This window comes from Styela clava, chromosome 3, assembly GCF_964204865.1.
Source record: "Styela clava chromosome 3, kaStyClav1.hap1.2, whole genome shotgun sequence".
NCBI lineage: Eukaryota > Metazoa > Chordata > Ascidiacea > Stolidobranchia > Styelidae > Styela > Styela clava.
The window spans coordinates 20,071,198-20,083,123 of NC_135252.1; the positions used below are offsets into that span (position 1 = coordinate 20,071,198).

Here is an 11,926-nt window from a genome sequence, read left to right on the forward strand (position 1 = left end):
CTTGCAACCTTGGTACGGTACCGGTAGTTTAAATAACACGTCAGCATGCCTTCAGTAAATGATTGCTAGCGGTACAGGTATAAATGCGTAAAACCAGTAAACAAACGTGATAGAAATGGTATGGGTTATGGATTGTCAATGTTAAAAGCTTCCAGTACCGGTACCGTACCCAAAGCGGCATTAGTGCCGCATTTGCAGCGCATATCCCACAGAGCACGGCGAGTTGGCAGAATCTCATTGTCTAGTGAGAATGACGTCATCGGAAACACCGCGATCATTAAAATTTTAATGAACGGTTATCAAATATTTTGACCATGTTTATCATGATAAAAATATCAAAAATAATGTAAAAAATATTCTATCCTCAAAACTACACACGTATACGATGAAACATATATAGAAAATCCCAAAAAATGCAAATTTCTGCTCTGGTGATCACATTTCCCATAAGAGCTAATGTTAAAAAAAATTTTTTACATCACTTTTATTTTTGCGCGTAGGATGGGTTTTAAATGACTGAGGTCTATTAAAAAATTGGTGCATAGCATTAGATATCTCTCTGACATCAACCGTCTGTTGAAGAAAAATGACGATTCAGAATTATGGTTCAACTGAATACCCTATTGTCGTTTATGTTTCGTTCTCAAGCATCATCTTAAACCGCTATAAATGTTTGTAGGCATGAGAGAACTATTTTCAAAAAATATCATGTAAATTAATTATAATTTGGCCTCTATTCAGTAATGAATACTGAAATCACTCATACAATTTCGGATAACACGGAACACTATCTAGGAACATCAAAGGGTGGAGTGCTTAGGACCTCCAAAGGCCGTGATCCGGATCTGCCACAGCTGTGTCTCATTTGTTATTGAAAATTGAGCTGAACGGCCCCAAATTTGAGCATGTACAAACGTTGGATCTTCATGGGCGCAATATTCCCTCTAATACGTTGATTCGGTTGACGAAGGGTCGTGAACAACATCGAGTGTTCGAATCTCAATTATTTCTCGAATTTGCCTCATTCCGAGTGAAATAACGTTCTCAAAAAATGCGATACAGATAGTGCTTTTCTCACATGCCTGGGGAATTGAAAAGAGTGGTCCGATGTTAGAGATTCTCCTGTCAGCTCTGTAAATTGATATCCTATTCCTACCCACGCATTCCCTACATCCGTTTCCCAGACAATAAACCAGAACATTCCTCGATATTTATCCCATCTTTTATTTCCAGAAAACATCACTTGATTAACGGCAGAAAAACAAATTTGAAATGATCTATTCTGTAATAAAAACATTACTAAACAAGGCACCGCCACAAAAGGCACACTCTTAGCGTAAAAATTAATATCCTGGCATCTATGGTACGACCAACGTAAGCAGGCACAAGTTCGACATATTGTTATTTCCTCATCAAGTTTTTGGCGAACGTTTACCGTTGGTCATGTGATCCACCTCTTCACAATATGGTTCGATCAAAGCCGATCGTTGCGCAATATTAAAAAGAAACAGTCATCACCAAAGTATAGTTCTCCCAAACATAGAAACACAGCTAGCCACCTGGTATTAGATTAATTAGAAATATAATCTGCGTCGGGGTATCAAGGTACATAATATACAGGGTGTCCATAAAGTACCTTTACAATTTCAATTATGTTATGAAGTCAGTTCTCAATATATTTTAACCAGGTTTTTTTTTTTTTTTTTAATCAGAAATTGTTCTAGTATTTTTACATCATTTAATACATCTCTGAGGCCAAAAAATATATATGACATCGATAAATTCCCTTTGCAGAAAAAAACTAAGACTGCATGGACACCCTATGTATTACTACCCCCATAATTCAGATTATATTCAATAATCAAACAGTTACCAAATTTAATAATACAGCGGACTGTGATCTTTCTAAATGAGAGCCTTATTATATTGAATTTTAAAAATAATAAGAATTCGCCATTTTTCAATCCTTTTGTTTATATTGATTTCAAATTTTAAAATCGTGGATAAATTTAGTTCGAATGTGAGTTAGATCTTTAATACAAATCCCTATTCTTTAAATTATATTGGAAGTTAAAACAAGAATAAAAAATCATGAGAATATGCATCAATTTACGCTCACCAATATTCAAAAACTACAAAAAAAATATTCAGAAAGTTCCATAATTGTTTTATAAAAACCTCAAAAACATTGCAAAATCGACCATACGACATGAATGAATATTAAATTGGTCACCAATCACATAAGACTGAAACTTCATGATGGCTCAGTTGGGCTTTGTGAAACGCCAAACGTTTGCTTAATTATTGTTCAACAAATAAAAATAGTTTCGATGATTGTCTATCACATTCTTTTGATGAAGGCGAGGAACCGCGACCACTTACTCAGCGGTATCCTTGTACTACATCAGCTGGAATATGATAGTTTGTGTGACGTCATCTTGACACTATATTAATTAAATTACATCACTATTTGTATTATTAGGGAAACATTTCATATAAATAATATTTTAGCCTAAACAGGTTTCATGACTAGTTATTAATATAGAAGAAGATATTTACACAGAGAGGCAGCTTGCTTTTTATTGACAAGTCTGATCAGTCAATGGTTAGCATTTGACTTGGTGAGTATGATAGTTTGTGTGACGTCATCAAGGCATCACGTCATAATTAAATTACATCACGGAAGAGATGGAGAAAGTTGACTGAGGGATGAACCACGAATTTCCAGCATGTGCAATTACAAAGTCAGGAAAAGCTAAATATGGGAATGATAATGGAAAAAATATTGGTGAAAAACCTTCAATCTCTAAATGTGAATTGAAGTTTGAAAAGTAGATTTTGCTCGTTCCTCAATGTCAGGTGTAATGAAAGCATGTGGAAGCTAATCACGCATGCCTGCAGGACATCTGGTACAGAAGACCGCACAAGTTGTAATACTTTTAATTATTAGGTGATGCTTGGTCAGTTTTAGAGGGATTTATGAGGAATATCGTTCTTGATATATCTAAAAATTATCTTCCCATAGCAAACAGGACTCTTAGACCAAGTCAAAAATGATTGGTATCAAAAGTCTATACATCATGTAAGAATTTTGCATTAATTAAAAAAAATAGAAAGTTCACGAAAATTTTGGAATTTTGATTTGAATACAATAATGACTTAGAGCCAAAATGATGATAATTTAAAAATTATATTCTTTCATAAATTTAGAAAAGCCAAATATATATATATGAAACCAGCTGAAGTAATGGCCATGATACGATGAGTAAGGAAATAGGCTAAATTTGGCCCATAATTCAATTTCTGCAGAATTCAGTATATCAAAAATTGCAGAAATGGGCAACCCAATATACAGCCAGCTATTAAATAGACCGACCAATGTGTTCCTCTCAATAACACGAGAAAGCAAATAAAGTAACAAGTCTTTTTGTAGCGGACCGAAAATAAAATATTTGGACTCAAACAATTGATACCATGAATCGTGAGAGAGCAATTGAATCGAATTCTCTGGGTGTGACGTCTTGTTTACTGAGTGTACAATAATTAACTCAATTCTATTCAATGACAAATTTGTTCAAAAGACTATGTGAGAATGGCTTAAACCCAGCTGTATAAATTGGTGTCTTAACAGTCGACCAACAATGGGTCATTATTGGGACAACTTTACCCCATTACCTAATAAGCGTTTGATATACAAATTTTAAACAAACTAATTAGGGTTTGTGACTGATCGTACAGAGCCCTTTTCGGAGTGAAAATGCTAAATATCAAATGTGAAAATTATTGGATATAGACGCTATTTTGTGTGTATAGTCAGATAAAAGCAAGAGAGCTATCTTTACGTGGAAATCACATGACTCAAGATTTGGCAATAGGTGAATGCTCATTGTTCAGAGTGAACATGTCAAAATTACATGTAACATTTTGGATATAGACAGTCAAATTTCAGAGAGAGAGAGAGGAAAAAAGATATATTTATACATAGTAAACATATGACCTATCCATGGCAAGGCTTCAAAGGAAGTCGACCAAATCTGATTATTTTGTGTTCACTATTACAGAAGAAAAACTGTATAAATTGAAGTTTTTAAGATTACCTCAGTGTCTAATGTCATAAGACACGAGCGATATTTTATTACACGCAACGTGCCTGCATAACATTCGATCCTGTGGCACTCTCCAATTTCATTCTATATCAAGTAATATCTAATATCGAAATCGGTATTTTCCCTAACACGATAACGCTGTTGAATGAGCAAACATTAAATGCCTTTGTCTAGTAAATTATTATGACTACCAGAAAAATTTAAGTATTCGTTGGAAGTTGGAACTATCGGATTAAATTCAGTCTCAGTCACTATTTAAGAGTAATTCAGTCGAAATGACGTAAAATGCCATCAGTAGTACTCGATTTCTCGACGAAAATGACTCAAGAATCTTGGGAGGTAGCTATCAAAATGTCGAATGTTCCAATCAACAAGTTTTGACAGGTACCCCCGGAGTCTCTTGGTCAAGATTTCCTGTGAAAAGTAAGATATATTTAAATTAACTTTAAAATATTGATATCAATATTAAAATATTGGTAGGTTATTTAATTAAACACTTACAATGAAGAGTATAATAGCCACAAGCAAGCGTTTGTAAGAAAAAAAAAGAGAAGTAAAGAATTACCAATAGTTGTTTTGTTTTATATGTGCTGTTAGTACATGCATATAAATGATAGCACATGGCTGCCATATAACTCAAACCTATTTCCATAAACAACCAAAAATTAGTCGCAGTTGTCTTTCACAGCCGCTCTTCCTCGTCAACCACCGCTGCTCGTCTGTGTTGTGTGGGAGGCTCCATACTCTTTTATACCTTCATCGTCAAATGAGTCAGTCGGACGAAAGCAGAACTGAATTCAAAAACTATTTGTTTAAGTACGTTATGTGGCGTAACAAAAAGAGGTTACACAAGTATTGTGACATAACCTTACTAAGAAATTATGATTGAAAATACAGTTGCCAAGCATGGTCCAATAATAATTAAATCATACTTACTAAACCCATCTATATGACATGTTTAGTCAGATATAAATTCAAAAATATGCAGAGGGTGGAATGAGGGTGTGTCGGATAAGTTCCTAAAGCTTCACCATATAAATCCCCCAAATAGAATCTATAAAACACCCTGGTATGAAATGTTGTGTAAGACCACTAATAGATGTCGTCACCATATTGGGCGAAGTGGAATTTTACAGAGAGAAATATAGGAGTGTAATTAATATATAAAATGTGGCCGGGATAATCCTCAAAAAGGGACAGCACCAATGTAGGGCAGACGGTTAAATTCCAGAACAAACAAATATCAAAGAAATCGGACAGGCTCGAGAGTTCGCGAACTTAGTGATAAGGTTACAATACTCAGTAAAATAACTTGATTTTACCTGTTATGACGACTCAAACCAACCCGGCCGATTAAAGACTCAAAACATGCTTAGGTTCTGTTAGGGTTTCGGTGCAATTTTTACACAGGAGCCAAAATAACTCTACATATCATGTTTACGCCTGTACAAGGCCTTTTTTGGGATATCAAATACTCGACTCGAAGAGCTTTTTCATATCGGCCTTGTTTGCGTAATGAAGGTAATGGTCTATATTAGTAAATCGTTCATTAAACGTCATCAAGAAACTATCAAACATTGAACCATACATAAAATACGACTTTTGACAAGTTTTAAATATGACCATGTATGTGTACAAGAGAAATACTGAATGAGTGACAATATCCTAGTTAGATCCGTAGCAAAAACCATTACTAATAAATTTCGCCAGTTATTTAGAATTATAGTTAAAATACTGCAACATATTGACAAATGATTATTTCCCGCGCAAAAATTTAGGTGTCATGCATGGTCGACCTCAGCAAGTCTGGGCAGGTTTGGGCGAAACTATTGTCTTTAAAGTTCCACGCTGCTAGAAATTACGTCATCGTCGGGCGATGCCGCGCAATCGAGAGATTGAATGACGTTTGATGGTGCAATCGACCAGTTGAACGCCTTAAGGTGCCGATTTAAAACAAAATGGCGGGTTGTTGACCTGAGAAGAATTTCGAAAAATATACAATTTTGAAATATTTCCATGTGAGCTCAAGAATTAATCGTGAAATTGATATTAAATCAAATGTTTTTTGACTAAATTGTTCAAATTAAAGCCATCGAAAAATTAATGAATTATACGAAAAGCGTCAAAGTGTATGAACTGTAAATTACGGACTGGTAGATAAGCACGGGTATGAGATTTCCCGTCTTGCTGACAAAGCCTGCAGGCAGGGATGGCCATTTCCGAATACTAAACTATTCCGAATACATTCTAAAATAATGTTTTCGAATCTGGAATTCCGAATACATTCTAAAATCGAAAATAACACATTTTTGTTTTAGTTTATTAAAACCCAGTAAATTAGGAAATAAGCTTCAATAGAGATATCAGAATAAAGCCACAAACCAACAGTATATGTACACAAACTAATTGATAGTTTATAACTATCAATAAAAAATAATGGCAACTTGTGACACAGTCAGTTTATTAAAATTATTCACTTTGTACAAATGACCATATGAAAAGATAGCCAAGGAGTTGTAGTCAAATCTATTGCCAAAAATACTAATTGTATTCAGATAATTGTGTATATTTTCTGAGAGTAATAAAATTTATTGGCAATACAGGCAACTGAAGCAAGCAACCGCAATCGAAAATCCATTATGCCTTTAGAGTATTCTACTACCTACCAGTATATTTATATATTAATTTATGTGAACCATATTGTTATTATGTATAGCATATTGTTGTGTTTGAAATTATAAATGAGTTAGTAAAGGATAGATGACCACCACTGCCAGGCGCGCAGCCGGGATTTTCGAAATCGGAAATTCTCATTGCCGCCTGTAACAGCCATCGCGATTCCGCGCTCGTTAAAAGAGTCGTTATTTCAGCGTATAATGATCATCTTGTTACGTAAAATATTCAGTCCATGGCAACGACGAGATTCCAAAATATCTTAGTATATTAATTTAATGTGTACAACGTAACTCGCGGTTGCTTCTACTTACGTCGAAAAAAAACATTACTATTCGGTCCACGGCGATCTGTGACCTAAAAGTATGAGATAAACTGCCTGATGTATTTAATTTTGATACGTATTTTTGCAATCTTGACAACTCGTTATCGCCGTTAAAAAAATATCAAATAATGATATAGAAATCCTGTTAAGTGTAGAGTATAATTCATTTCATACAATGAATATACATAAAGTTTAGCAGTAAATTGAAAATACATATTCATCGCCGCGATTATGCCACCTGTTAAAAGAGTCGACTTTTACAACAAATAATATAACAACGAATATATATTTTTCTGTTGTGCAAAGTGATGAATTCGTGACCGATACGGGCATATTTGAAATGTCTTGCTTTATTATTAATTTAATTGTCTTCAATTTAACCTGTGGTTGCGTCGACAAAATAAAATCCTCACCACTTATATACCCTTGCAATCCGCCGTCATAAATATAAAAACGTGTGGTAAACTACCCGATTAAATTATGTTTTGATCCGTATTTTGCGAATTCGGCAAATATTTAGATGTACTTGTTAACAGTGACTCCGATCAATCGAAATGCTGCCACTCTGTGATGATTTTTAGATAAAACCGTTCGACAAATCCATAAATCTGATGTAAAATCTCGGGGTAAAATTTATTCGATCACAATAAAATTGATTGAATATACTTTAGATTAATTATATTATATACATCCTCACAACCCGGGAAAAAGTCGCGTTTCAAACCTTATATAATGTTAACACAATAATATTCGGCAATTTAACTTAATGGATAATCAGGCAAATCCCGCCCTCAATTTGTGACTATATGTTTTGCCGACCAAACATAATGTGTGCCAGAGGCACACGCAATTTTGCGATTTTCACTGCCTGGAAAAGCGTTTTTTAAATTTTCGCGGGCCTCAATAAAACTTATATTGTTTACAGTTTTATTTTCAGTATTTTAAATTGCCGCTTTTCAATCAAAAAGTTGCGTTGTCTTTAGAAACTCGCCGCCGATGAACTTATTTACCAGATTCACAATTCCGTGCGCGTACAAAAATAAAATAAATGTTATCGTTATCGTGGAACAAATTTGTGGAAAATTTTCGTTTTAGAGTAAATAACACAAACGTAAAGGCGTTTACGGCCTAAATAACACGTTACGCTTATGAGTGATGAAAACAATCACGCGCAAGTTTCTATCGAGAATGTTTTCATTCAACGGAAACGCCTTGAAAGCGGCGTCCAAAAAGTGTGACGTCACACAAATATCCGATATTCTTATGAACGCTAATTCCGATATTCGAATTATGAGATATTCGAATACATTCGAATACTTTATTCGAATTGGCCATCCCTGCCTGCAGGCATATGGACTATGAAAAAATGTCTTGGGATGGACTCGAATTTGGCACATCATGAGGTGTGTGTGTGTGTAGCATGAAAGTATATGGTGCTGTTAAAAAGGCGCATTGTCGACAATAGCAATGCAGCGATACCATCTCATTCTAATAACATTTTTCATACCAACGTGACAAATTATTCTGGAAATAATTATTTGTAAACTTTGATAATATCGCAATGCAGCAATGGGTATGAACAAAAACATTTAAAGTCAGCTTTCGGCTTCAGATTTTGCTAATCAAAAGCAACAAACGATGCATACAGACATATTCAATTGAATGAACTTTTGGCCCGTTAAAAGTCGTTATAACTTATTTTTTGCTATAGTTGGGCAATGTTCATTTGTGAAACTCCTAACGACTGAACGAGGCGCGCACAAGCATGAACAGATTTCATTATGGCTGTATGGATGGTGAGCTGCCCAAATTATGTCACGGGTTGGATAAACCTTACAGAACACTCACCACCGTTTACCGGACAAAATCAAACATAAATTCGGTTCTAAAGATTCGTAGATTTTTACATTTCAGCATTTGAAAGCCTCGTAGTCAGACAGACAGAGCCTTGCTTGGAACAAAGATCTGAAGACGTACATCGTTACAAGAAGGCAGGTAACAGTTATGTAACATAAGAATACTGAAATATGATAGGACATTGAAATTTCCCGATTGCTGGATTGTCATGATTTGAAAGAAATTATGCTAAAATTACTTTACAATAATGCACCATCAGACCGTGCTGTACCCACACTTGCATTACTGCATTAAGTCAAATCGAGTTCAAAATATACCGAAAAAGAAAAATTACTGATTTTGCTTAACAGTAGAGCAGTACTTGCAGACTTAGGTGAATAATTAGGGCACATTAAATACGGAAATACATATCCAACAGACAGTCATAAAACACGCAGAGGCATAAATTATAAGCTGCTACACAGGATATTCCAGATTTAGGCAACACTACATTACTAAAAAAAACGATAAAACTTCCAATGCAAACCCACACAAAGCTCTTCCTGTCTTCAAATACAGAAACAACTTTCTCAAATGAGGTAAAATTTCAATCTTTTCAAATCGCTTTAAATTACTAAAATTAGTTGGACATACCTCCAAATACTCCGTGGTGCTGTACCTCGTTTTGCTCTTGCTTGATGCTCGTCCCATTAAACCGGTGCATCAGCTTTTTGTTCACGATGTGCGAGTTCCTCAGGTTAAATGTAAATTAGTCCTACACACAGAATAATATTATTACAAGCCCATGCTTAGAATAAGATAAAAGTCAGTGTATGACCTTGAATAACATAATACAAACTTCCTCAAACGCCTGCTCGTTGCCTGGTACTAAATCTGAGAATGATTTGCTCGCCGATCTCGTGATTATTTCGACCGTCTGGTGCCATTTTTTTAACGCGATACCAGGGGAATAACCGGGTCTCGCATAACCATACGCACACAAAACGATTTCGAAATAGGCTTGGCTGAGCATACGTAATATAGTTAAACAAAGGGACATGGAACGGAATGTCAATAGGCTTCAATATTCTTTGTATGTCTCCCTTCCGCCTACGCGAATTCTAGAGGCCTCTATTTGAATAGAAAGCTTGCGGAATGTGGTTTGCCTTTTCTTTTCCATTGACTGATTGATGGAAATAGTCACTTCCTGGCGGTAGGGCGTTGTATCAAAATACTTTTTATTACATCAATAGACCCACGTATATTTTGTTAAATGCCGCTAAACATGTTCTTCTATTTACATCAATTTCCAAGCGTATTTTGTATACGCCGAGCAAGGAAAGCTATTTTTGATGTCAAGGCCTTGGCATTTTTACAAACTCTAGCGTTCACACGAGAAATTAGCTTCTTATAGGGGTGCTTGTACAAATATAGCCTTGCTCGGAGTGAATAGCTTAACGAACAGATCGACGCATAATTAACGCTTTTGGCAACCGTTACCACGAGTTATTACTTTAATAACTACTACACTAATACACAGCGCATCTGAAATATAAGTTTCCTAGTATGCAGCGTGAAGACCTTCATAAACGCATCGAGAAAATGAACCGAAATATTAAACGAGTGGATTTAGGCCTATGATTGTCGCAATTCCACAGCAAAGTATTACTTCAAACGAGGAACGATTAAATCCGAATTTCGGCCTAGATATCGAATTCCGTCATACTTAAATCGGATAAACAAATATCGAGAAACAAAGAACACCCTACCTTGAAAATCGTCACATGCTGCGGTACAGGTTACAAGCTTGGGCGAGTCCAGACATGTTTATGGGAATTTTCGCGAATGTGGTGCAATAGCTTTCTCCCGTTTTTACCAAAATAAGCCCCGCCTCTCTCGTTTCATTTGCCAATCAAATACGAGCATGTGATCTTAACCAACCAATTGAAAACGTCGGAGTGTATTTAAACCAGCGTGTGGACCAACCTTGGAACAACATAATAACGACAACACCCACCAGACTGTATTAGGTATTTGCAGCGCATATCCCACAAGAGCACGGCGCGTTGGCAGAATCTCATGGTCTAGTGAGAATGACGTCATCGGAAACTCCGCGCTCATTAAAATTTCAGTGAACGATTATCAAAAATCTTGACCATGTTTATCATGCTAAAAATATCAAAAAAGAATTAAAAAATATTCTATCTCTAAAACTACTCACGTATACAATGAAAGATATCTAGAAAACTACAAAAAATGCAAATTTCTGCTCTGCTGATCACATTCCCTGTAAGAGCTAATGTTAAAAAAAATTTTTTACATCACTTTTCTTTTTGCGCGTAGGATGGGTTTTTAATGAATAAGGTCTATTATCTACTTTTAAATTTTAGTCATGTTAATATGGCGTACTCGAATGACCTGCTGTAGGATAATTATTCTACAAATGGTCGCTTAATTTAGTATACAAATTTTTAATGGATTTAGGCTGAGTATGAGACATATCTTAAATTGTAGTAGAGTTATACAGCTTTCTATATGTCTACAGAGCATAACAGGTAATTCCATCTTTCAGAATGCTGACGCAAACCGATTACGTACCATTTATGAATGCAGCGTTTTTGACGATTTGTTACACCCCCTTTTTCTAGCCAATCAGAGCATTTTGTGGAATTTTTATGCCTTCAAACTATCTGTATACTGTAATCGAGTGAATTCTGGAACGATTTTGGACTTTAGGCCATATTTCCATTTCAAAATGGAATATTACTTTGATTCGAATCTCAATTCAATATCAACAAGTTTTCTTATAAGCACTCATTGGTTACCAAATCCACATAGCAATGAAGTATTTTGGATCTTTTGTACAAAGCTCCCACCGCTAATGAAAAAAATCTGATATTTGTGAAAAACACCCGCCAATTATTAAACGAGAATATCGGTCGGAGATCGAAGACTTATCGATCGAAACGGCGGTTTCGATTCATGA

General features: G+C 35.3%; 1 long non-coding RNA gene across 1 annotated transcript; it reads right to left on the reverse strand.

Annotated features, from left to right (window-relative positions):
- Positions 1-1,204: 1,204 nt before the first annotated feature.
- LOC144421006 (uncharacterized) lies at positions 1,205-10,316 on the reverse strand. The gene is made up of 2 exons (XR_013474865.1): positions 9,595-10,316; positions 1,205-4,897 (listed from the first exon to the last, which is right to left on the reverse strand). It is a non-coding gene; the product is annotated as an uncharacterized LOC144421006 (long non-coding RNA).
- Between the last annotated feature and the right edge of the window lie 1,610 nt (positions 10,317-11,926).